The following is a 25,373-nucleotide window of genomic DNA, read 5'->3' as shown; positions in this document are numbered from 1 at the left end:
TGTGCACATGCTTGGCATGGTCGCTCATGCCTATAATCCCAGCAATCTGGGGGCTGAGGTGGATGGATCCTTGGGAGTTCCAGTCCATCTTGGGCTACGAATTTATCTCAAGGTCTCTTTCAACAACTACATAAGATGCTGTTTCCAAAAAGTGGACAACATTAAACTAGACACACTTGGTCTAGGTCCCTGGGTTCACTACATGAGTTGTGGAGTCTAAATATTCCATGCCATGAGAAAATACCTGGGATTTTTAGTGAAAGGGGCATTTGCATCCCTTTTCTAAGGGTTTCCCTTTCACCATGTTACATTTGAATTCTGGGAAAACCTGCTGCTGATAAGGTATTGTGCTAATACCTCATGTTTAGTGCTCAGGGTTATGCTGGAATGGATGCAGACCTCCTTGAAATAGCGATTGCAGACAAGCGAACCCCGAGGAAGCTGGATAGTTGAAGCAGGCACTCCAAATATTCATGCACTGCAAGGATTCACTTTCATTTTGGGTCTCATCTTCTGGTTGCTGGCTTTCAGTGCTAACTGATACTACCATGGTGGCAGTAATCCAGCAGAGACTGCATGTATGGTTTGCAGGTTTGCTTCCCAAGCCACCAGAAACTTGGCAGAACCCAAATCATTGTGGCATTTTCTTTCCTCCCTTGAAACATTTGGCTTTCTAAGTTTGATAATTGAATAGACTGGGCTAGTCACCTTTGGACCCCATATACCACAAACAGAGCTATAGACAGAGCCAATTCCTTCCCTCCACTTGTCAAAATATGTCAAATTTGCTTGATCACCAGAACTTCAAAGAAAATTCTGAGGCAACTTAGAGAGGTTAATCAAATACTGCATGATTGGAATGGCTGTGGTTGTATGAGGTGGAAAGCTGCAGAGTTGGGCTGAAACTGTTCACAGAAATCCACAGGCTTGTGGTTGCCAGGCAAGCACACTGGGCTGAGATTGGCTGAACATCACTGTGAGGGGGATTTTAGGCTCTAGGTTTGAAAATTTAAAAGACTGGGGTAGTCAAGTTTGGAACCCATAGACCTCAGACATACCAAAAGCGTTTCCAATGACTTCCCTCCACTTCTCAAAATATGTCAAATTTTCTTGATCACTACAATTGTAAAAAAAAAATTCTGAGGCACCATAGAGAGGCTAATCAAATACTGCATGATTGGAATGACTGTGGTTGTATGAGGTGGAAAGCTGCAGAGTTGGGCTGAAACAGTTCACAGAAATCCACAAGCTTGTGGTTGCCAGGTAACCACAATGGGCTGTGATTGGCTGAGCACCATTGTGAGCTGGACTTTAGGCTCTAGGATACAAGTGTGCAGTAGGAGACCTGAGTCACAATGCTGGGCGTTGTCATGGAGACCTCAGTGGCACAGAGGACCTTGTAGGGCAAGATTTAAATAGGATGAATATTCTTGGCCTGGTATTCCACAATATTCTCTCTGAAGGCTTCACTGCTCAGAATTTGTGGATGGAAATGCTCGCCAATCTACACATGGATGTACTTTCAATGGGATATGAAATATGCCAGGGCCTGGCACATGATCTCTGCCATGTCCTATCCTTGAGCATACACTTTTCCCTTGTCATGTCTGTCATTTGGCTGAGTCCTGTTCCCTAAGCTATTCAGTCAAGACTTGCTGGCATCATTCACCTGCAGTATAAGTGCTTTCTGTGAAATTTCTCAGCAGAAATCCTCTGCAAGTACATAGCTTTGGATATGAGAGACAGTGGTGGAAGTTGAATTTCAAGGGCAGATATTTGAAAACAATGAAACAAGCCCCGAATAAGATCTTTACATGTTTCCCAGATGAATATGTTTGGAAATATGTGGGAAGATGGAGATCAAGGCTGAGAAGAGTGCACACCCATTTCAAGGTACAAAAACCTGGGAAAAACATGGGAAAGCAAGAGAGCTGGTTAATCTGATGTAAAAATCTTTGATGATGAAAGGAAAATTATATTCTCATGATGATTTAATCAGGCTGTAGAAGTGAAGTTCTCATGTGGGTTGTCCTATGTGTGGCCTTCTGCATTGGGCAGTGGATGCAGGACAGGAGATCTTCAAATAAATCTAGTGGAACACAAAATACTGAAAAAAAAATTCAGCCTAAATCCTGTGTATTCCTTCCCTTTGAGAACATATATGGATAATGTACAAAGTTTCAAAAGAGAAAATGTCTATTGGGTCATGGTTTCAACAATGAAATGGTCACTTCACATAACATTTTGAATTTTGCTTTCACAGTTGCTCATGTACCGGGCCTGAGTAAAGCAGAATGCAGAGTAAGCCTCATCAATAGTTGTGCATTCCATAAGTGGTTTTAAAACCAGTGAAACCCTTTGGACTTAGTGTTTGTATTTAATTGGTTGATTGGTTTTTCAAATTGTTTATTTTACTATTTTTAACTTTGTGAGTCAGTGAAGCCGTCACTCATAGTGATTTCGACCTCTCCAAAAGCTCTGAAGTTATTCATGTAACAGCTATTACATGGTATAAGTTTCTCCTATTAAAATTTCAAAGACTAACAGACTCTGCAACTTTTCATCTAAATTCAGTGTTGGGCTAACTTCAGGGTTGGACTTTTTACAAGTCCTTTGAAATGTGTCCTCCTCTATTCACTGGTCGTGGTGGAATTTATTGTCTTGTGATGACAGGATTTGAGCAAATTGACACAAGTACAGTTTGCCACTACTCTGGACACCTGGTTAAATATCGAGTTCCCTAAATGCTGTGTGTTTTACTTTGATCTCTGCTCACACTTTGCTCATCCAGTTAGAAACACAGGGCTCCAGGCCATAGCGTTCCAGGCCTAAACAAGAAAATTTCCATTCCATTTTCGGAGTTCATGTGACTCTCATAATTACATTTTCCACAAATGTGTGCTTCAGGAGAGGCCCTGTCCAAATGTGGAGAGGCCCATTTTCATTCACTCACTTTTAGGCTTTCTAAGATTTTCAGTTACTAGAGTTTTGCCCAGACTTGCCATTGTCAAGGGACAGTGCACTTCACTTGAAGTTGTGCAGTATTACTTCTTGTGTCTCCGTGGAAATTCCACCAATGGGAAACTCTTGCTGTAGTCATCTCCAAGTGTTTCTGTGTAAGAAAATATAACTAACAAAGGATGTGGTTTCAAGCAGAATGAGGAAAGGAGGGATTATCTTTATTTCAGTGCAGGTTGACCTTTCAAAGAAACAGTAATTCCTATCAAATAGGAGGAAAAATCTTTTGTAAAGAGACATGGACATGACACGCTCAACTTTATGTCACTTTTTTTAAAACGCCAAGGGCATTTGAGAAATTCTTGGCTGCTGAATTGTTCCTTTTTGCAAATTTCTCTTAGGTAAGACACTCCAGCTTCTTTAAACCATGGTACAGTTCCTTCCATGTAAAAAACCAAAGCAAAAAACAAAATAAATTCAAACAAAACCCATCAAATTACATTTGAGAGCACACAATTGCTCAGCAGGCCCACTATTCCAGAAGCTAGAGGTAGAGAATCCTCAGCCTTCGGCCCATGGCCTGAAGTTTTGTCTCTATCATGGCCCCTCAATTCCCTGGCATGTCCACATTAACTCATGAATCTTTACTCATTTCCTCTTCAAATGCACAGGATCCAATATATTTGAACCCTGTTCACCTGGGCTGTAATCATCCAAGGACACACCAGAGGAAGGGCAGCCACTCCCTTGCCTGGGGCCTTGGAGCTTATCACAATAGAAATGGACACCTGAACAAGGGGAGCCAAAACAAAGAGAGGCATATTCCTAAAGCCTGAAGCACAGAAGCTACCTATAGACCAGTAGTGGGATTTCACAAATTATGTAAGAATCTCTGTGCACATGCTTGGCATGGTCACTCATGCCTATAATCCCAGCAATCTGGGGGCTGAGGTGGATGGTTCCTTGGGAGGTCCAGTCCATCTTGGGCTACGAATTTATCTCAAGGTCTCTTTAAACAACTACATAAGATGCTGTTTCCAAAAAGATGACAACATTAAACTAGACACACTTGGTCTAGGTCCCTGGGTTCACTACATGAGTTGTGGAGTCTAAATATTCCATGCCATGAGAAAATACCTGGGATTTTTAGTGAAAGGGGCATTTGCATCCCTTTTCTAAGGGTTTCCCTTTCACCATGTTATATTTGAATTCTGGGAAAACCTGCTGGTGATAAGGTATTGTGCTAATACCTCATGTTTAGTGTTCAGGGTTATGCTTTAATGGATGCAGACCTCCTTGAAATAGCGATTGCAGACAAGTGAACCCCGAGGAAGCTGGATAGTTGAAGCAGGCACTCCAAATATTCATGCACTGCAAGGATTCACTTTCATTTTGGGTCTCATCTTCTGGTTGCTGGCTTTCAGTGCTAACTGATACTACCATGGTGGCAGTAATCCAGCAGAGACTGCATGTATGGTTTGCAGGTTTGCTTCCCAAGCCACCAGAAACTTGGCAGAACCCAAATCATTGTGGCATTTTCTTTCCTCCCTTGAAACATTTGTCTTTCTAAGTTTGATAATTGAATAGACTGGGCTAGTCAACTTTGGACCCCATATACCACAAACAGAGCTATAGACAGAGCCAATTCCTTCCCTCCACTTGTCAAAATATGTCAAATTTGCTTGATCACCAGAACTTCAAAGAAAATTCTGAGGCAACTTAGAGAGGTTAATCAAATACTGCATGATTGGAATGGCTGTGGTTGTACGAGGTGGAAAGCTGCAGAGTTGGGCTGAAACTGTTAGCAGAAATCCACAGGCTTGTGGTTGCCAGGCAACCAGCACTGGGCTCAGATTGGCTGAACATCACTGTGAGGGGGATTTTAGGCTCTAGGTTTGAGAATTTAAAAGACTGGGGTAGTCAAGTTTGGAACCCATAGACCTCAGACATACCAAAACGTTTTCCAATGACTTCCCTCCACTTCTCAAAGTATGTCAAATTTTCTTGATCACTACAACTGTAAAAAAAAATTCTGAGGCAACATAGAGAGGCTAATCAAATACTGCATGATTGGAATGGCTGTGGTTGTATGAGGTGGAAAGCTGCAGAGTTGGGCTGAAACAGTTCACAGAAATCCACAAGCTTGTGTTTGCCAGGCAACCACAATGGGCTGTGATTGGCTGAGCACCATTGTGAGCTGGACTTTAGGCTCTAGGATACAAGTGTGCAGTAGGAGACCTGAGTCATAATGCTGGGCGTTGCCATGGAGACCTCAGTGGCACATAGGACCTTGTAGAGCAAGATTTAAATTGGATGAATATTCTTGGCGGGGTATGCCTCAGTATTCTTTCTGAAGCCTTCACTGCTCAGAATTTGTGGATGGAAATGCTAGCCAATCTACACATGGATGTACTTTCAATGGGATATGAAATATGCCAGGGCCTGGCAGATGATCTCTGCCATGTCCTATCCTTGAGCATACGCTTTTCCCTTGTCATGTCTGTCATTTGGCTGAGTCCTGTTCCCTAAGCTCTGCAGTAAAGACATGGTGGCATCATTCACCTGCAGTATAAGAGCTTTCTGTGAAATTTCTCAGCAGAAATCCTCTGCAAGTACATAGCTTTGGATATGAGAGACAGTGGTGGAAGTTGAATTTCAAGGGCAGATATTTGAAAACAATGAAACAAGCCCCGAATAAGATCTTTACATGTTTCCCAGATGAATATGTTTGGAAATACGGGGGAAGATGGAGATCAAGGCTGAGAAGAGTGCACACCCATTTCAAGGTACAAAGACCAGGGAAAAACATGGGAAAGCAAGAGAGCTGGTTAATCTGATGTAAAAATCTTTGATGATGAAAGGAAAATTATATTCTCATGATGATTTAATCAGGCTGTAGAAGTGAAGTTCTCATGTGGGTTGTCCTATGTGTGGCCTTGTGCATTGGGCAGTGGATGCAGGACAGGAGATCTTCAAATAAATCTGGTGGAACACAAAATACTGAAAAAAAAATTCAGCCTAAATCCTGTGTATTCCTTCCCTTTGAGAACATATATGGATAATGTACGAAGTTTCAAAAGAGAAAATGTCTATTGGCTCATGGTTTCAACAATGAAATGGTCACTTCACATAACATTTTGAATTTTGCTTTCACAGTTGCTCATGTACCGGGCCTGAGTAAAGCAGAATGCAGAGTAAGCCTCATCAATAGTTGTGCATTCCATAAGTGGTTTTAAAACCAGTGAAACCCTTTGGACTTAGTGTTTGTATTTAATTGGTTGATTGGTTTTTCAAATTGTTTATTTTACTATTTTTAACTTTGTGAGTCAGGGAAGCCCTCACTCATAGTGATTTCGACCTCTACAAAAGCTCTGAAGTTATTCATGTAACAGCTATTACATGCTATAAGTTTCTCCTATTAAAACTTGAAAGACTAACAGACTCTGCTACTTTTCATCTAAATTCAGTGTTGGGCTAACTTCAGGGTTGGACTTTTTACAAGTCCTTTGAAATGTGTCCTCCTCTAGTCACTGGTGGTGCTGGAATTTACTTTCTTGTGAAGACAGGATTTGAGCAAATTGACACAAGTACAGTTTGCCACTACTCTGGACACCTGGTTAAATATCGAGTTCCCTAAATGCTGTGTGTTTTACTTTGATCTCTGCTCACACTTTGCTCATCCAGTTAGAAACACAGGGCTCCAGGCCATAGCGTTCCAGGCCTAAACAAGAAAATTTCCATTCCGTTTTGGGAGTTCATGCGACTCTCATAATTACATTTTCCACAAATGTGTGCTTCAGGAGAGGCCCTGTCCAAATGTGGAGAGGCCCATTTTCATTCACTCACTTTTAGACTTTCTAAGATTTTCAGTTACTAGAGTTTTGCCCAGACTTGCCATTGTCAAGGGACAGTGCACTTCACTTGAAGTTGTGCAGTATTACTTCATGTGTCTCCGTGGAAATTCCACCAATGGGAAACTCTTGCTGTAGTCATCTCCAAGTGTTTCTGTGTAAGAAAATATAACTAACAAAGGATGTGGTTTCAAGCAGAATAAGGAAAGGAGGGATTATCTTTATTTCAGTGCAGGTTGACCTTTCAAAGAAACAGTAATTCCTATCAAATAGGAGGAAAAATCTTTTGTAAAGAGACATGGACATGACACGCTCAACTTTTTGTCACTTTTTTTTAAAACTCCAAGGGCATTTGAGAAAATCTTGGCTGCTGAATTGTATGTTTTTGCAAATCTCTCTTAGGTAAGACACTCCAGCTTCTTTAAACCATGGTACAGTTCTTTCCATGTAAAAAACCAAAGCAAAAAACAAAATAAATTCAAACAAAACCCATCAAATTACATTTGAGAGCACACAATTGCTCAGCAGGCCCACTATTCAAGAAGCTAGAGGTAGAGAATCCTCAGCCTTCGGCCCATGGCCTGAAGTTTTGTCTCTATCATGGCCCCTCAATTCCCTGGCATGTCCACATTAACTCATGAATCTTTACTCATTTCCTCTTCAAATGCACAGGATCCAATATATTTGAACCCTGTTCACCTGGGCTGTAATCATCCAAGGACACACCAGAGGAAGGGCAGCCACTCCCTTGCCTGGGGCCTTGGAGCTTATCACAATAGAAATGGACACCTGAACAAGGGGAGCCAAAACAAAGAGAGGCATATTCCAAAAGCCTGAAGCACAGAAGCTACCTATAGACCAGCAGTGGGATTTCACAAATTATGTAATAATCTCTGTGCACATGCTTGGCATGGTCGCTCATGCCTATAATCTCAGCAATCTGGGGGCTGAGGTGGATGGATCCTTGGGAGTTCCAGTCCATCTTGGGCTATGAATTTATCTCAAGGCCTCTTTCAACAACTCCATAAGATGCTGTTTCCAAAAAGAGGACAACATTAAACTAGACACACTTGGTCTAGGTCCCTGGGTTCACTACATGAGTTGTGGAGTCTAAATATTCCATGCCATGAGAAAATGCCTTGGATTTTTAGTGAAAGGGGCATTTGCATCCCTTTTCTAAGTGTTTCCCTTTCACCATGTAACATTTGAATTCTGGGAAAACCTGCTGGTGATAAGGTATTGTGCTAATACCTCATGTTAAGTGTTCAGGGTTAGGCAGGAATGGCTGCAGCCCTCCTTGAAATATCGATTGCAGACAAGTGAACCCCGAGGAAGCTGGATAGTTGAAGCAGGCACTCCAAATATTCATGCACTGCAAGGATTCACTTTCATTTTGGGTCTCATCTTCTGGTTGCTGGTTTTAGGTGCTAACTTATACTACCATGGTGGCAGTAATCCAGCAGAGACTGCATGTATGGTTTGCAGGTTTGCTTCCCAAGCCACCAGAAACTTGGCAGAACCCAAATCATTGTGGCATTTTCTTTCCTCCCTTGAAACATTTGGCTTTCTAAGTTTGATAATTGAATAGACTGGGCTAGTCACCTTTGGACCCCATATACCACAAACAGAGCTAAAGACAGTGCCAATTACTTCCCTCAACTTGTCAAAATATGTCAAATTTGCTTGATCACCACAACTTCAAAGAAAATTCTGAGGCAACTTAGAGAGGTTAATCAAATACTGCATGATTGGAATGGCTGTGGTTGTATGAGGTGGAAAGCTGCAGAGTTGGGCTGAAACTGTTAGCAGAAATCCACAGGCTTGTGGTTGCCAGGCAACCACACTGGGCTCAGATTGGATGAACATCACTGTGAGGGGGATTTTAGGCTCTAGGTTTGAGAATTTAAAAGACTGGTGTAGTCAAGTTTGGAACCCATAGACCTCAGACATACCAAAACGTTTTCCAATGACTTCCCTCCACTTCTCAAAGTATGTCAAATTTTCTTGATCACTACAACTGTAAAAAAAAATTCTGAGGCAACATAGAGAGGCTAATCAAATACTGCATGATTGGAATGGCTGTGGTTGTATGAGGTGGAAAGCTGCAGAGTTGGGCTGAAACAGTTCACAGAAATCCACAAGCTTGTGGTTGCCAGGCAACCACAATGGGGTGTGATTGGCTGAGCACCATTGTGAGCTGGACTTTAGGCTCTAGGATACAAGTGTGCAGTAGGAGACCTGAGTCACAATGCTGGGCGTTGCCATGGAGACCTCTGTGGCACAGAGGACCTTGTAGGGCAAGATTTAAATAGGATGAATATTCTTGTCCTGGTATGCCACAATATTCTCTCTGAAGGCTTCACTGCTCAGAATTTGTAGATGGAAATGCTAGCCAATCTACACATGGATGTACTTTCAATGGGATATGAAATATGCCAGGGCCTGGCAGATGATCTCTGCCATGTCCTATCCTTGAGCATACGCTTTTCTCTTGTCATGTCTGTCATTTGGCTGAGTCCTGTTCCCTAAGCTATTCAGTCAAGACTTGCTGGCATCATTCACCTGCAGTATAAGAGCTTTCTGTGAAATTTCTCAGCAGAAATCTTCTGCAAGTACATAGCTTTGGATATGAGAGACAGTGGTGGATGTTGAATTTCAAGGGCAGATATTTGAAAACAATGAAACAAGCCCCGAATAAGATCTTTGCATGTTTCCCAGATGAATATGTTTGGAAATACGGGGGAGATGGAGATCAAGGCTGAGAAGAGTGCACACCCATTTCAAGGTACAAAAACCAGGGAAAAACATGGGCAAGCACGCGAGCTGGTTAATCTGATATAAAAATCTCTGATGATGAAAGGAAAATTATATTCTCATGATGATTTAATCAGGCTGTAGAAGTGAAGTTCTCATGTTGGTTGTCCTATGTGTGTCCTTCTGCATTGGGCAGTCGATGCAGGATAGGAGATCTTCAAATAAATCTGGTGGAACACAAAATACTGAAAAAAAAATTCAGCCTAAATACGGTGTATTCCTTCCCTTTGAGAACATATATGGATAATGTACGAAGTTTCAAAAGAGAAAATGACTATTGGGTCATGGTTTCAACAATGAAATGGTCACTTCACATAACATTTTGAATTTTGATTTCACAGTTGCTCATGTACCGGGCCTGAGTAAAGCAGAATGCAGAGTAAGCCTCATCAATAGTTGTGCATTCCATAAGTGGTTTTAAAACCAGTGAAACCCTTTGGACTTAGAGTTTGTATTTAATTGGGTGATTGGTTTTTCAAATTGTTTGTTTTACTATTTTTAACTCTGTGAGTCAGGGCAGCCCTCACTCATAGTGATTTCGACCTCTCCAAAAGCTCTGAAGTTATTCATGTAACAGCTATTACATGCTATAAATTTCTCCTATTAAAACTTGAAAGACTAACAGACTCTGCTACTTTTCATCTAAATTCAGTGTTGGGCTAACTTCAGGGTTGGACTTTTTACAAGTCCTTTGAAATGTGTCCTCCTCTAGTCACTGGTGGTGCTGGAATTTACTTTCTTGTGAAGACAGGATTTGAGCAAATTGACACAAGTACAGTTTGCCACTACTCTGGACACCTGGTTAAATATCGAGTTCCCTAAATGCTGTGTGTTTTACTTTGATCTCTGCTCACACTTTGCTCATCCAGTTAGAAACACAGGGCTCCAGGCCATAGCGTTCCAGGCCTAAACAAGAAAATTTCCATTCCGTTTTGGGAGTTCATGCGACTCTCATAATTACATTTTCCACAAATGTGTGCTTCAGGAGAGGCCCTGTCCAAATGTGGAGAGGCCCATTTTCATTCACTCACTTTTAGACTTTCTAAGATTTTCAGTTACTAGAGTTTTTCCCAGACTTGCCATTGTCAAGGGACAGTGCACTTCACTTGAAGTTGTGCAGTATTACTTCATGTGTCTCCGTGGAAATTCCACCAATGGGAAACTCTTGCTGTAGTCATCTCCAAGTGTTTCTGTGTAAGAAAATATAACTAACAAAGGATGTAGTTTCAAGCAGAATGAGGAAAGGAGGGATTATCTTTATTTCAGTGCAGGTTGACCTTTCAAAGAAACAGTAATTCCTATCAAATAGGAGGAAAAATCTTTTGTAAAGAGACATGGACATGACACGCTCAACTTTTTGTTACTTTTTTTTAAAATGCCAAGGGCATTTGAGAAATTCTTGGCTGCTTAATTGTACGTTTTTGCAAATCTCTCTTAGGTAAGACACTCCAGCTTCTTTAAACCATGGTACAGTTCTTTCCATGTAAAAAACCAAAGCAAAAAACAAAATAAATTCAAACAAAACCCATCAAATTACATTTGAGAGGACACAAGTGCTCAGCAGGCCCACTATTCAAGAAGCTAGAGGTAGAGCATCCTCAGCCTTCGGCCCATGGCCTGAAGTTTTGTCTCTATCATGGCCCCTCAATTCCCTGGCATGTCCACATTAACTCATGAATCTTTACTCATTTCCACTTCAAATGCACAGGATCCAATATATTTGAACCCTGTTCACCTGGGCTGTAATCATCCAAGGACACACCAGAGGAAGGGCAGCCACTCCCTTGCCTGGGGCCTTGGAGCTTATCACAATAGAAATGGACACCTGAACAAGGGGAGCCAAAACAAAGAGAGGCATATTCCAAAAGCCTGAAGCACAGAAGCTACCTATAGACCAGCAGTGGGATTTCACAAATTATGTAATAATCTCTGTGCACATGCTTGGCATGGTCGCTCATGCCTATAATCTCAGCAATCTGGGGGCTAAGGTGGATGGATCCTTGGGAGTTCCAGTCCATCTTGGGCTATGAATTTATCTCAAGGCCTCTTTCAACAACTCCATAAGATGCTGTTTCCAAAAAGAGGACAACATTAAACTAGACACACTTGGTCTAGGTCCCTGGGTTCACTACATGAGTTGTGGAGTCTAAATATTCCATGCCATGAGAAAATACCTGGGATTTTTAGTGAAAGGGGCATTTGCATCCCTTTTCTAAGGGTTTCCCTTTCACCATGTTACATTTGAATTCTGGGAAAACCTGCTGGTGATAAGGTATTGTGCTAATACCTCATGTTAAGTGTTCAGGGTTAGGCTGGAATGGCTGCAGCCCTCCTTGAAATATCGATTGCAGACAAGTGAACCCCGAGGAAGCTGGATAGTTGAAGCAGGCACTCCAAATATTCATGCACTGCAAGGATTCACTTTCATTTTGGGTCTCATCTTCTGGTTGCTGGTTTTCAGTGCTAACTGATACTACCATGGTGGCAGTAATCCAGCAGAGACTGCATGTATGGTTTGCAGGTTTGCTTCCCAAGCCACCGGAAACTTGGCAGAACCCAAATCATTGTGGCATTTTCTTTCCTCCCTTGAAACATTTGGCTTTCTAAGTTTGATAATTGAATAGACTGGGCTAGTCACCTTTGGACCCCATATACCACAAACAGAGCTAAAGACAGTGCCAATTACTTCCCTCCACTTTTCAAAATATGTCAAATTTGCTTGATCACCACAACTTCAAAGAAAATTCTGAGGCAACTTAGAGAGGTTAATCAAATACTGCATGATTGGAATGGCTGTGGTTGTACGAGGTGGAAAGCTGCAGAGTTGGGCTAAAACTGTTAGCAGAAATCCACAGGCTTGTGGTTGCCAGGCAACCACACTGGGCTCAGATTGGCTGAACATCACTGTGAGGGGGATTTTAGGCTCTAGGTTTGAGAATTTAAAAGACTGGGGTAGTCAAGTTTGGAACCCATAGACCTCAGACATACCAAAACGTTTTCCAATGACTTCCCTCCACTTCTCAAAGTATGTCAAATTTTCTTGATCACTACAACTGTAAAAAAAAATTCTGAGGCAACATAGAGAGGCTAATCAAATACTGCATGATTGGAATGGCTGTGGTTGTATGAGGTGGAAAGCTGCAGAGTTGGGCTGAAACAGTTCACAGAAATCCACAAGCTTGTGGTTGCCAGGCAACCACAATGGGGTGTGATTGGCTGAGCACCATTGTGAGCTGGACTTTAGGCTCTAGGATACAAGTGTGCAGTAGGAGACCTGAGTCACAATGCTGGGCGTTGCCATGGAGACCTCTGTGGCACAGAGGACCTTGTAGGGCAAGATTTAAATAGGATGAATATTCTTGTCCTGGTATGCCACAATATTCTCTCTGAAGGCTTCACTGCTCAGAATTTGTAGATGGAAATGCTAGCCAATCTACACATGGATGTACTTTCAATGGGATATGAAATATGCCAGGGCCTGGCAGATGATCTCTGCCATGTCCTATCCTTGAGCATACGCTTTCCTCTTGTCATGTCTGTCATTTGGCTGAGTCCTGTTCCCTAAGCTATTCAGTCAAGACTTGCTGGCATCATTCACCTGCAGTATAAGAGCTTTCTGTGAAATTTCTCAGCAGAAATCTTCTGCAAGTACATAGCTTTGGATATGAGAGACAGTGGTGGATGTTGAATTTCAAGGGCAGATATTTGAAAACAATGAAACAAGCCCCGAATAAGATCTTTACATGTTTCCCAGATGAATATGTTTGGAAATACGGGGGAGATGGAGATCAAGGCTGAGAAGAGTGCACACCCATTTCAAGGTACAAAAACCAGGGAAAAACATGGGCAAGCACGCGAGCTGGTTAATCTGATATAAAAATCTCTGATGATGAAAGGAAAATTATATTCTCATGATGATTTAATCAGGCTGTAGAAGTGAAGTTCTCATGTTGGTTGTCCTATGTGTGTCCTTCTGCATTGGGCAGTGGATGCAAGATAGGAGATCTTCAAATAAATCTGGTGGAACACAAAATACTGAAAAAAAAATTCAGCCTAAATACGGTGTATTCCTTCCCTTTGAGAACATATATGGATAATGTACGAAGTTTCAAAAGAGAAAATGACTATTGGGTCATGGTTTCAACAATGAAATGGTCACTTCACATAACATTTTGAATTTTGATTTCACAGTTGCTCATGTACCGGGCCTGAGTAAAGCAGAATGCAGAGTAAGCCTCATCAATAGTTGTGCATTCCATAAGTGGTTTTAAAACCAGTGAAACCCTTTGGACTTAGTGTTTGTATTTAATTGGGTGATTGGTTTTTCAAATTGTTTGTTTTACTATTTTTAACTCTGTGAGTCAGGGCAGCCCTCACTCATAGTGATTTCGACCTCTCCAAAAGCTCTGAAGTTATTCATGTAACAGCTATTACATGCTATAAATTTCTCCTATTAAAACTTGAAAGACTAACAGACTCTGCTACTTTTCATCTAAATTCAGTGTTGGGCTAACTTCAGGGTTGGACTTTTTACAAGTCCTTTGAAATGTGTCCTCCTCTAGTCACTGGTGGTGCTGGAATTTACTTTCTTGTGAAGACAGGATTTGAGCAAATTGACACAAGTACAGTTTGCCACTACTCTGGACACCTGGTTAAATATCGAGTTCCCTAAATGCTGTGTGTTTTACTTTGATCTCTGCTCACACTTTGCTCATCCAGTTAGAAACACAGGGCTCCAGGCCATAGCGTTCCAGGCCTAAAGAAGAAAATTTCCATTCCGTTTTGGGAGTTCATGCGTCTCTCATAATTACTTTTTCCACAAATGTGTGCTTCAGGAGAGGCCCTGTCCAAATGTGGAGAGGCCCATTTTCATTCACTCACTTTTAGACTTTCTAAGATTTTCAGTGACTAGAGGTTTGCCCAGACTTGCCATTGTCAAGGGACAGTGCACTTCACTTGAAGTTGTGCAGTATTACTTCATGTGTCTCCGTGGAAATTCCACCAATGGGAAACTCCTGCTGTAGTCATCTCCAAGTGTTTCTGTGTAGGAAAATATAACTAACAAAGGATGTGGTTACAAGCAGAATGAGGAAAGGAGGGATTATCTTTATTTCAGTGCAGGTTGACCTTTCAAAGAAACAGTAATTCCTATCAAATAGGTGGAAAAATTTTTTGTAAAGAGACATGGACATGACACGATCAACTTTATGTCACTTTTTTTAAAATGCCAAGGGCATTTGAGAAATTCTTGGCTGCTGAGTTGTACCTTTTTGCAAATTTCTCTTAGGTAAGACACTCCAGCTTCTTTAAACCATTGTACAGTTCCTTCCATGTAAAAAACCAAAGCAAAAAACAAAATAAATTAAAACAAAACCCATCAAATTACATTTGAGAGCACACAATTGCTCAGCAGGAACACTATTCAAGAAGCTAGAAGTACAGAAGCCTCAGCCTTCAGCCCATGGCCTGAAATTTTGTCTCTATCATGGTCCCTCATTTCCCTGGCATGTCCACATTAACTCCTAAATCTTTACTCATTTCCTCTTCAAATGCACAGGATCCAATATATTTGAACCCTGTTCACCTTGGCTATAATCATCCAAGGACACACCAGAGGAAGGGCAGCCACCCCCTTGCCTGGGGCCTTGGAGCTTATCACAATAGAAATGGACACCTGAACAAGGTGAGCCAAAACAATGAGAGGCATATTCCTAAAGCCTGAAGCACAGAAGCTACCTATAGACGAGTAGTGGGATTTCACAAATTATGTAAGAATCTCTGTGCACATGCTTGGCATGGTCGCTCCGGCCTATAATCCCAGCAATCTGGGGGCTGAGGTGGATGGATCCTTGGGAGTTCCAGTCCATCTTGGGCTATGAATTTATCTAAAGGCCTCTTTCAACAACTACATAAGATGCTGTTTCCAAAAAAAGGACAACGGAAAACTAGACACACTTGGTCCAGGTCTCTGGGTTCACTACATGAGTTGTGGAGTCTATATAGTCCATGCCATGAGAAAATACCTGGAATTTTTAGGGAAAGGTGCATTTGCATCCCGTTTCTAACGGTTTCCTTTTCACCATGTTACATTTGAATTCTGGGAAAACCTGCTGGTGATAAGCTATGTAGCATTATGTTGGTTTAGGTATTGAGCTATTACCTCATGTTTAGTGTTCAGGGTTATGCTGGAATGGCTGCAGACCTCCTTGAAATAGCGATTGCAGACAAGTGAACCCCGTGAAAGCTGGATAGTTGAAGCAGCCACTCCAAATATTCATGCACTGCAAGGATTCACTTTCATTTTGGGTCTCATCTTCTGGTTGTTGGCTTTTATTGCTAACTGATACTACCATGGTGGCAGTAATCCAGCAGAGACTGCATGTATGGTTTGCAGGTTTGCTTCCAAAACCACCAGAAACTTGGCAGAGCCCAAATAATTGTGGCATTTACTTTCCTCCCCTGAAACATTTGGCTTTCAAAGTTTGATAATTGAATAGACTGGGCTAGTCACCTTTGGACCCCATACACCACAAACACAGCTAAAGACAGAGCCAATTACTTCCCTCCACTTCTCAAAATATGTCAAATTTTCTTGATCACTACAACTGTAAAAAAATTCTGAGGCAACATAGCGAGGCTAATCAAATACTGCATGATTGGAATGGCTGTGGTTGTATGAGGTGGAAAGCTGCAGAGTTGGGCTGAAACAGTTCACAGAAATCCACAAATTTGTGGTCGCCAGGCAACCACACAGGGCTGTGATTGGCTGAGCACCATTTTGAGCTGGACTGTAGGCTCTAAAATACAAGTGTGCAATAGGAGACCTGAGTCACAATGCTGGGCGTTGACATGGAGACCTCAGTGGCACAGAAGACCTTGTAGGACAAGATTTAAACAGGATGAATATTCTTGGCCTGGTATGCCACAATATTCTCTCTGAAGGCTTCACTGCTCAGAATTTGTGGATGGAAATGCTTGCCATTCTACACATGGATGTACTTTCAATGGGATATGAAATATGCCAGGGCCTGGCAGATGATCTCTGCCATGTCCTATCCTTGAGCATACGCTTTTCCCTTGTCATGTCTGTCATTTGGCTGAGTCCTGTTCCCTAAGTTATTCAGTCAAGACTTGCTGGCACCATTCACCTGTAGTATAAGAGCTTTCTGTGAAATTTCTCAGCAGAAATCCTCTGCAAGCACATAGCTTTGGATATGAGAGACAGTGGTGGAAGTTGAATTTCAAGGGCAGATATTTGAAAACAATGAAACAAGCCCCGAATAAGATCTTTACATGTTTCCCAGATGAATATATTTGGAAATACGGTGGAAGATGGAGATCAAGGCTGAGAAAAGTGCACACCCATTTCAAGGTACAAAAACCAGGGAAAAACATGGGAAAGCAAGAGAGCTGGTTAATCTGATGTGAAAATCTTTGATGATGAAAGGAAAATTATATTCTCATGATGATATAATCAGGCTGTAGAAGTGAAGTTCTCATGTTGGTTGTCCTATGTGTGGCCTTCTGCATTGGGCAGTGGATGCAGGAAAGGAGATATTCAAATAAATCTGGTGGAACACAAAATACTAAAAAAAAAAATTCAGCCTAAATCCTGTGTATTCCTTCCCTTTGAGAACATATATGGTTAATGTATGAAGTTTCAAAATGAAAATGTCTATTGGGTCATGGTTTCACCAATGAAACGGTCACTTCACATAACATTTTGAACTTTGCTTTCACAATTGCTCATGTACTGGGCCTGAGTAAAGCAGAAGGCAGAGTAAGCCTCATCAATAGTTGTGCATTCCATAAGTGGTTTTCAAACCAGTGAAACCCTTTGGACTTAGTGTTTGTATTTAATTGGTTGATTGGTTTTTCAAATTGTTTGTTTTACTATTTTTAACTTTGTGCGTCAGGGAAGCCCTTACTCATAGTGATTTAGACCTCTGCAAAAGCTCTGAAGTTATTTATTTTATTTATTTATTTATTTTTTAATTTTATTTAAGAAGAAAAGAAAAAAAAGCAGAGAATGGGTACAAGTTATACAGATTTGCAGAAAAAAATGAACAGTAGGAAATCACTAGTTGATGGATTACATATTGTCATCTTAGAAATAATTGTTTAAGTCACAAAATTAAAGCTTGTAAAGTGGACATTCCATCAATGATACTGCAAACAGTTCTGTTCAATGATCCAATAAAACTCTGTGATATCATTTTCTATCTTATGCACTTAAATATGCATGCAGTTATATAGTTTAGAGCACTTTCTTTTCCTCTCTCTTGTACGATTTGGGTTTCATTGCTCCCACGGGTCTTATTACTTTTTTCGAAGAGAGTAAAACCAAATGTGACATAACAGAACAGAATCGGTCAAGTCAAAAGGGTGGACATAATAGATAATGTGAAAACATATTACAACGTGATCAATAATGGTTACCATAATGCCTTCCACTATCTCTAATAGAATTGCCTATATCGTTAGTTATAATACAATTGAACAAAACAGTAAAGAATAAAACCGACAAAACCAAAACATTGGAGACATTGTAGGTCTTCAAAAGTAGATAAAAGTCAATGAGAATGGGCATTATAATGAGTCTCATTATCTTCACAGCTGATGCCTAAATTTTCGAACCTGATACTATCCAGCAAAACAGAATAGGGGAACATCAGTTAAAAACCAGATGGTGAGAGTAATACGGGGCTTTAAATCGAGGTAATGGAAAGTCAAAGTGGGTTACTATAATATATCCTGCTATATTTTTCCTTTAATTAAAAGGATAAAAATAAAAAAAGTAAATAATGGAGTGGAGACTGAGATAAAAGAGGGCATAAAAATGAAACAGCACAGATCAAAACATAACCATTTAAGCAGAATAGTGTTTCACCACCAGATAATCCTGACCTAAAAGTAGTTACCATATTGTCTCTTTCCTTGAAATCCTTGAGTACAACTTCGTATACTGTAGCATTAAGTATATCAAAACAATGTAAAACCATTTAAGAGAATGACAGCATTACAGAGTATTTAGAATCGACTAACAGAAAATGAACAATGGTTTCTGTATCATCTCCTTGTCTTTAAAAGTTTTTTGCTTATACTATCGTACATAAAAAAATCCAGTAAGATACAACCTATTTAGACCATTGGAGACAGAAGGACAAAAGCTAGGTGAGACTTCAAAACAAGATGATAGTAAATCAGTATTACCTATTAAGATGTCATTTTCTCCAAAATAGCTATTCCTATCATCCAATCTTGTCTGCCTCATTTCTGTTGAGCTCTTATTCTGTCAGTAGCTGTCAGTTTGTCTTCTTCACTTCGTTCTCTGCTCCATTCGTTGTGGCCTCCACTATTTCTGGATTCTTTGTATTTTTCTTTTTTTAGAATATCCTGCAATACTCTCTCTAGAGTTGAATTGGTGGTTGCAAATTCCCCCAGTTCCTCTTTATCCTGGAAGCACCTTGTTTTTCCATCAATTTCCAGGGACAGTTGTGCAGGATATCTCAATCTTGGCTGGAGATTATTATCTTTCAAAGCTTGAATTATTTCCCCCCATGCTCTTCGTGATTTGATGGTTTGTGCAGAGAAATCTGCTGTAATTCTGATGGGTGCTCCCTTGAAAGTGGTCTGTTTCTTGTCTCTGACAGCTTTTAATATTCTGTTCTTGTATTGAATTTCTGGAATTTTTATTATTATATGCCTGGGTGTTGCTCCGTTTGGGTTGTAGGTAGCTGGGGTCCTGTATGCCTCATACATTTGAGTATCTTTACCTTTTGCTAAATTAGGAAAATTCTCCTGGATTATTTCTGTGAGTAGCTTTTGTAGTTCATTTGTTTGTGTCCCTACTTCTTCTTTTATGTTCTTAAACCTTAAGTTATGGATCCTCTTATCATCTTCTTGTCTTTCTATTATTGCTGTTTGTTTCTTTGTTGTTTTAAAGAAGATTTTCATTTCATTCTCCCATATTACAATTCTGCCCTCCAGTTCAGATAGTCTGTCCTTAGTTTCTTTCAAGCTGTTATGCCAGTCTTCGATAGACTTCTTAGTTTCTTGGTAGTCCCTTTGAACCTGCTTCACGTATTCTATACTTTCCCTGTTATCTCCATCAAACAATTCTCCCCTCTTTTTCTGTTCTTCCATTCCACCATCTGTTAACAAAAGCTAGGTGAGACTTCAAAACAAGATGATAGTAAATCAGTATTACCTATTAAGATGTCATTTTCTCCAAAATAGCTATTCCTATCATCCAATCTTCTCTGCCTCATTTCTGTTGAGCTCTTATTCTGTCAGTAGCTGTCAGTTTGTCTTCTTCACTTTGTTCTCTGCTCCATTCGTTGTGGCCTCCACTATTGCTGGATTCTTTGTATTTTTCTTTGTTTAGAATGTCCTGCAATACTCTCTCTAGAGTTGAATTGGTGGTTGCAAATTCCCCCAGTTCCTCTTTATCCTGGAAGCACCTTGTTTTTCCATCAATTTCCAGGGACAATCTTGGCTGGAGATTATTATCTTTCAAAGCTTGAATTATTTCCCCCCATGCTCTTCATGATTTGATGGTTTGTGCAGAGAAATCTGCTGTAATTCTGATGGGTGCTCCCTTGTAAGTGGTCTGTTTCTTGTCTCTGACAGCTTTTAATATTCTGTTCTTGTATTGAATTTCTGGAATTTTTATTATTATATGCCTGGGTGTTGCTCTGTTTGGGTTGTAGGTAGCTGGGGTCCTGTATGCCTCATACATCTGAGTATCTTTATCTTTTGCTAAATTAGGAAAATTCTCCTGGATTATTTCTGTGAGTAGCTTTTGTAGTTCATTTGTTTGTGTCCCTACTTCTTCTTTTATGTTCTTAATCCTTAAGTTATGGATCCTCTTATCATCTTCTTGTCTTTCTATTATTGCTGTTTGTTTCTTTGTTATTTTAAAGAAGTTTTTCATTTCATTCTCCCATATTACAATTCTGCCCTCCAGTTCAGATAGTCTGTCCTTAGTTTCTTTCAAGCTGTTATGCCAGTCTTCGATAGACTTCTTAGTTTCTTGGTAGTCCCTTTGAACCTGCTTCACGTATTCTATACTTTCCCTGTTATCTCCATCATACAATTCTCCCCTCTTTTTCTGTTCTTCCATTCCACCATCTGTTTTTTCTTGGGTGGTGCTTAGCATTTCTCTAACTATTTTGCATACTTCTAGCTTCAGGTCATTGATAACTTCATTCCTGAATTGGTCTATGAGGCTCTCTATATGGCGCTTTATGTCTATTGGTGCGGTGTCCGCTATTGCCTGTTTCTCAGAATTGGGGGCCAAGGAGCCTTTCTTGTTGCTGCCTCTTCCCATATTCCCTGTTCCTTATATATGCAAGTTTATATGAGAGGCCCATCTTCTCTCCCTGTCAGCCACAGCCTGATTGAATTGCGCCGGTTAGGTGTTCCCACTCACTGCTGCGCACCAGGCAGCCTACGTGGGGCCCACCCCTCCGGGCCTCCATCGGGCTCTGGGATCTGGGTTGGGCCAGCCTACTGGGTCCCCCAGCAGCGTCATGCAGGCCAGGTACTTTTCCCCAATCCCGCCCGAGAGGGGAATGTGTGGCTGGAGTCGCCACTGCGCCCTGCTCCCGCAGGACTGCTCGGGCCCAGAAAGTCTGCTAGACTCAAACTGTGGTGGAGTGTCAGTTTCTCTCACTCACCTCGCCACAAGTCAGAACATGCCTCCCTGCCCATCCTGTTTTCAACTCCGTTCACAGTCTCCCGTTCTCAGAGTTTCCGTGTGTCTCTCTCCTTGCTGAGCCGATATAGAGGCAGCCAGCCACCGCGCGGTGGGAAACCCAAATCGCGGCTTCCAATGGCGCGGGGTCCAGCAGAGGCTTTTCTGTTCCTGTGTTAGCAACAGGACTGCATTCCAAGTTGGTTTCTCTCAGCGGACTTCGTTCCTGAGTCAGCAGAGCATACCTCCACCGGCGTATGTCTCTTTAGTCCGCACCATACCTGGCTCCTGAGCCTAGGATTTCAGAGAGCTTCCGGTAGTTGCTGTTATCTGTCCAACATGTTCTCCGGAAGCTGAAGTTATTCATGTAACAGCTATTACATGTTATAAGTTTCTCCTATTAAAACTTGAAAGACTAACAGACTCTGATACTTTTCATCTAAATTCAGTGTTGCGCTAAATTCAGTGTTGGACTTTTTACAAGTCCTTTGAAATGTGTCCTCATCTAGTCACTGGTCGTGCTGGAATGTACTTTCTTGTGAAGACAGGATTTGAGCAAATTGACACAAGTACAGTTTGCCACTACTCTGGACACCTGGTTAAATATCGAGTTCCCTAAATGCTGGGTGTTTTACTTTGATCTCTGCTCACACTTTGCTCATGCAGTTACAACCACAGGGCTCCAGGCCATAGCGTTCCAGGCCTAAACAAAAAATTTCCATTCCGTTTTGGGAGTTCATTCGTCTCTCATAATTACATTTTCCACAAATGTGTGCTTCAGGAGAGGCCCTGTCTAAATGTGGAGAGGCCCATTTTCATTCACTCACTTTCAGACTTTCTAAAAATTTCAGTTAGTATAGGTTTGCCCAGACTTGCCATTGTCAAGGGACAGTGCACTTCACTTGAAGTTGTGCAGTATTACTTCATGTGTCTCTGTGGAAATTCCACCAATGGGAAAATCTTGCTGTAGTCATCTCCATGTGTTTCTGCGTAAGAAAATATAACTAACAAAGGATGTGGTTTCAAGCAGAATGGGGAAAGAGGGATTATGTTTATTTCAGTGCAGGTTGACCTTTCATAGAAACAGTAATTCCTATCAAATAGGAGGAAAAATCTTTTGTAAAGAGACATGGACATGACACGATCAACTTTATGTCACTTTTTTTTAAAACGCCAAGGGCATTTGAGAAATTCTTGGCTGCTGAATTGTCCCTTTTTTCAAATTTCTCTTAGGTAAGACACTCCAGCTTCTTCAAACCATGGTACAGATCCTTCCATGTAAAAAACCAAAGCATAAAACACAATAAATTAAAACAAAACCCATCAAATTACATTTGAGAGCACAGAATTGCTCAGTAGGCCCACTATTCAAGAAGCTAGAGGTACAGAAGCCTCAGCCTTCAGCCCATGGCCTGAAGTTTGGTCTCTATTATCATGGTCCCTCAATTCCCTGGCATGTCCACATTAACTCATGAATCTTTACTCATTTCCTCTTCAAATGCACAGGATCCAATATATTTGAACCCTGTTCACCTGGGCTGTAATCATCCAAGGACACACCAGAGGAAGGGCAGCCACTCCCTTGCCTGGGGCCTTGGAGCTTATCACAATAGAAATGGACACCTGAACAAGGGGAGCCAAAACAAAGAGAGGCATATTCCTAAAGCCTGAAGCACAGAAGCTACCTATAGACCAGTAGTGGGATTTCACAAATTATGTAAGAATCTCTGTGCACATGCTTGGCATGGTCGCTCATGCCTATAATCCCAGCAATCTGGGGGCTGAGGTGGATGGATCCTTGGGAGTTCCAGTCCATCTTGGGCTATGAATTTATCTCAAGGCCTCTTTCAACAACTACATAAGATGCTGTTTCCAAAAAAAGGACAATGGAAAACTAGAAACTCTTCGTCCAGGTCCCTGGGTTCACTATATGAGTTGTGGAGTCTAAATATTCCATGCCAAGAGAAAACACCTGGGATTTTTAGGGAAAAGGGCATTTGCATCCCGTTTCTAAGGGTTTCCCTTTCACCATGTTACATTTGAATTCTGGGAAAACCTGCTGGTGATAAGCTATCTAGCATTATGTTGGTTTAGGTATTGAGCTAGTACCTCATGTTTAGTGTCCAGGGTTATGCTGGAATGGCTGCAGATCTCCTTGAAATAGCGATTGCAGACAAGTGAACCCCGAGGAAGCTGGATAGTTGAAGCAGGCACTCCAAATATTCATGCACTGCAAGGATTCACTTTCATTTTGGGACTCATCTTCTGGTTGCTGGCTTTTAGTGCTAACTGATACTACCATGGTGGCAGTAATCCAGCAGAGACTGCATGTATGGTTTGCAGGTTTGCTTCCAAAGCCACCAGAAACTTGGCAGAACCCAAATCATTGTGGCATTTTCTTTCCTCCCCTGAAACATTTGGCCTTCTAAGTTTGAAAATTGAATAGACTGGGCTAGTCAAGTTTGGACCCTGTATACCACCAACAGAGCTAAAGACAGAGCCAATTACTTCCCTCCACTTGTCAAAATATGTCAAATTTGCTTGATCACCACAACTTCAAAGAAAATTCTGAGGCAACTTAGAGAGGTGAATCAAATACTGCATGATTGGAATGGCTGTGGTTGTAGGAGGTGGAAAGCTGCAGAGTTGGGCTGAAATTGTTCACTGAAATCCACAGGCTTGTGGTTGGCAGGCAACCACACTGGGCTGAGATTGGCTGAACATCACTGTGAGGTGGATTTTAAGCTCTAGGTTTGAAAATGTAAAAGACTGGAGTAGTCAAGTTTGGAACCAATATACCTGAGACATACCAAAACGTTTTCCAATTACTTCCCTCCGCTTCTAAAAATATGTCAAATTTTCTTGATGACTACAACTCTAAAAAAAATTTTGAGGCACCATAGCGAGGCTAATCAAATACTGCATGATTGCAATGGCAGTGGTTGTATGAGGTGGAAAGCTGCAGAGTTGGGCTGAAACAGTTCACAGAAATCCACAAGCTTGTGGTCGCCAGGCATCCACACTGGGCTGTGATTGGCTGAGCACAATTGTGAGCTGGACTTTAGGCTCCAGGATACAAGTGTGCAGTAGGAGACCTGAGTCACAATGCTGGGCGTTGACATGGAGACCTCATTGGCACAGAGGACCTTGGAGGGCAAGATTTAAATACGATGAATATTCTTGGCCTGGTATGCCACAATATTCTCTCTGAAGGCTTCACTGCTCAGTATTTGTGGATGGAAATGCTTGCCAATCTACACATGGATGTACTTTCAATGGGATATAAAATATGCCAGGGCCTGGCAGATGATCTCTGCCATGTCCTATCCTTGAGCATACGCTTTTCCCTTGTCATGTCTGTCATTTGTCCGAGTCCTGTTCCCTAAGCTATTCAGTCAAGACTTGCTGGCATCATTCACCTGCAGTATAAGAGCTTTCTATGAAATTTCTCAGCAGAAATCCTCTGCAAGCACATAGCTTTGGATATGAGAGACAGTGGTGGAAGTTGAATTTCAAGGGCAGATATTTGAAAACAGTGAAACAAGCCCAGAATAAGATCTTTACATGTTTCCCAGATGAATATGTTTGGAAATATGGGGGAAGATGGAGATCAAGGCTGAGAAGAGTGCACACCCATTTCAAGGTACAAAAACCAGGGAAAAACATGGGAAAGCAAGAGAGCTGGTTAATCTGATGTAAAAATCTTTGATGAAGAAAGGAAAATTACATTCTCATAATGATATAATCAGACTGTAGCAGTGAAGTTCTCATGTTGGTTGTCCTATGTGTGGCCTTCTGCATTGGGCAGTGGATGCAGGACAGGAGATCGTCAAATAAATCTGGTGGAACACAAAATACTGAAAAACAATTCAGCCTAAATCCTGTGTATTTCTTCCCTTTGAGAACATATATGGATAACGTACAAAGTTTCAAAAGAGAAAATGTCTATTGGGTCATGGTTTCAACAATGAAATGGTCACTTCACATAACATTTTGAATTTTGCTTTCACACTTGCTCAGGTACCGGGCCTGAGTAAAGCAGAATGCAGAGT

This window comes from Cavia porcellus, unplaced genomic scaffold, assembly GCF_034190915.1.
Source record: "Cavia porcellus strain 051 isolate PalLab524CR breed Dunkin Hartley unplaced genomic scaffold, mCavPor4.1 scaffold_3, whole genome shotgun sequence".
Taxonomy (NCBI): domain Eukaryota; kingdom Metazoa; phylum Chordata; class Mammalia; order Rodentia; family Caviidae; genus Cavia; species Cavia porcellus.
Note: the sequence above shows the minus strand (reverse complement) of the source record.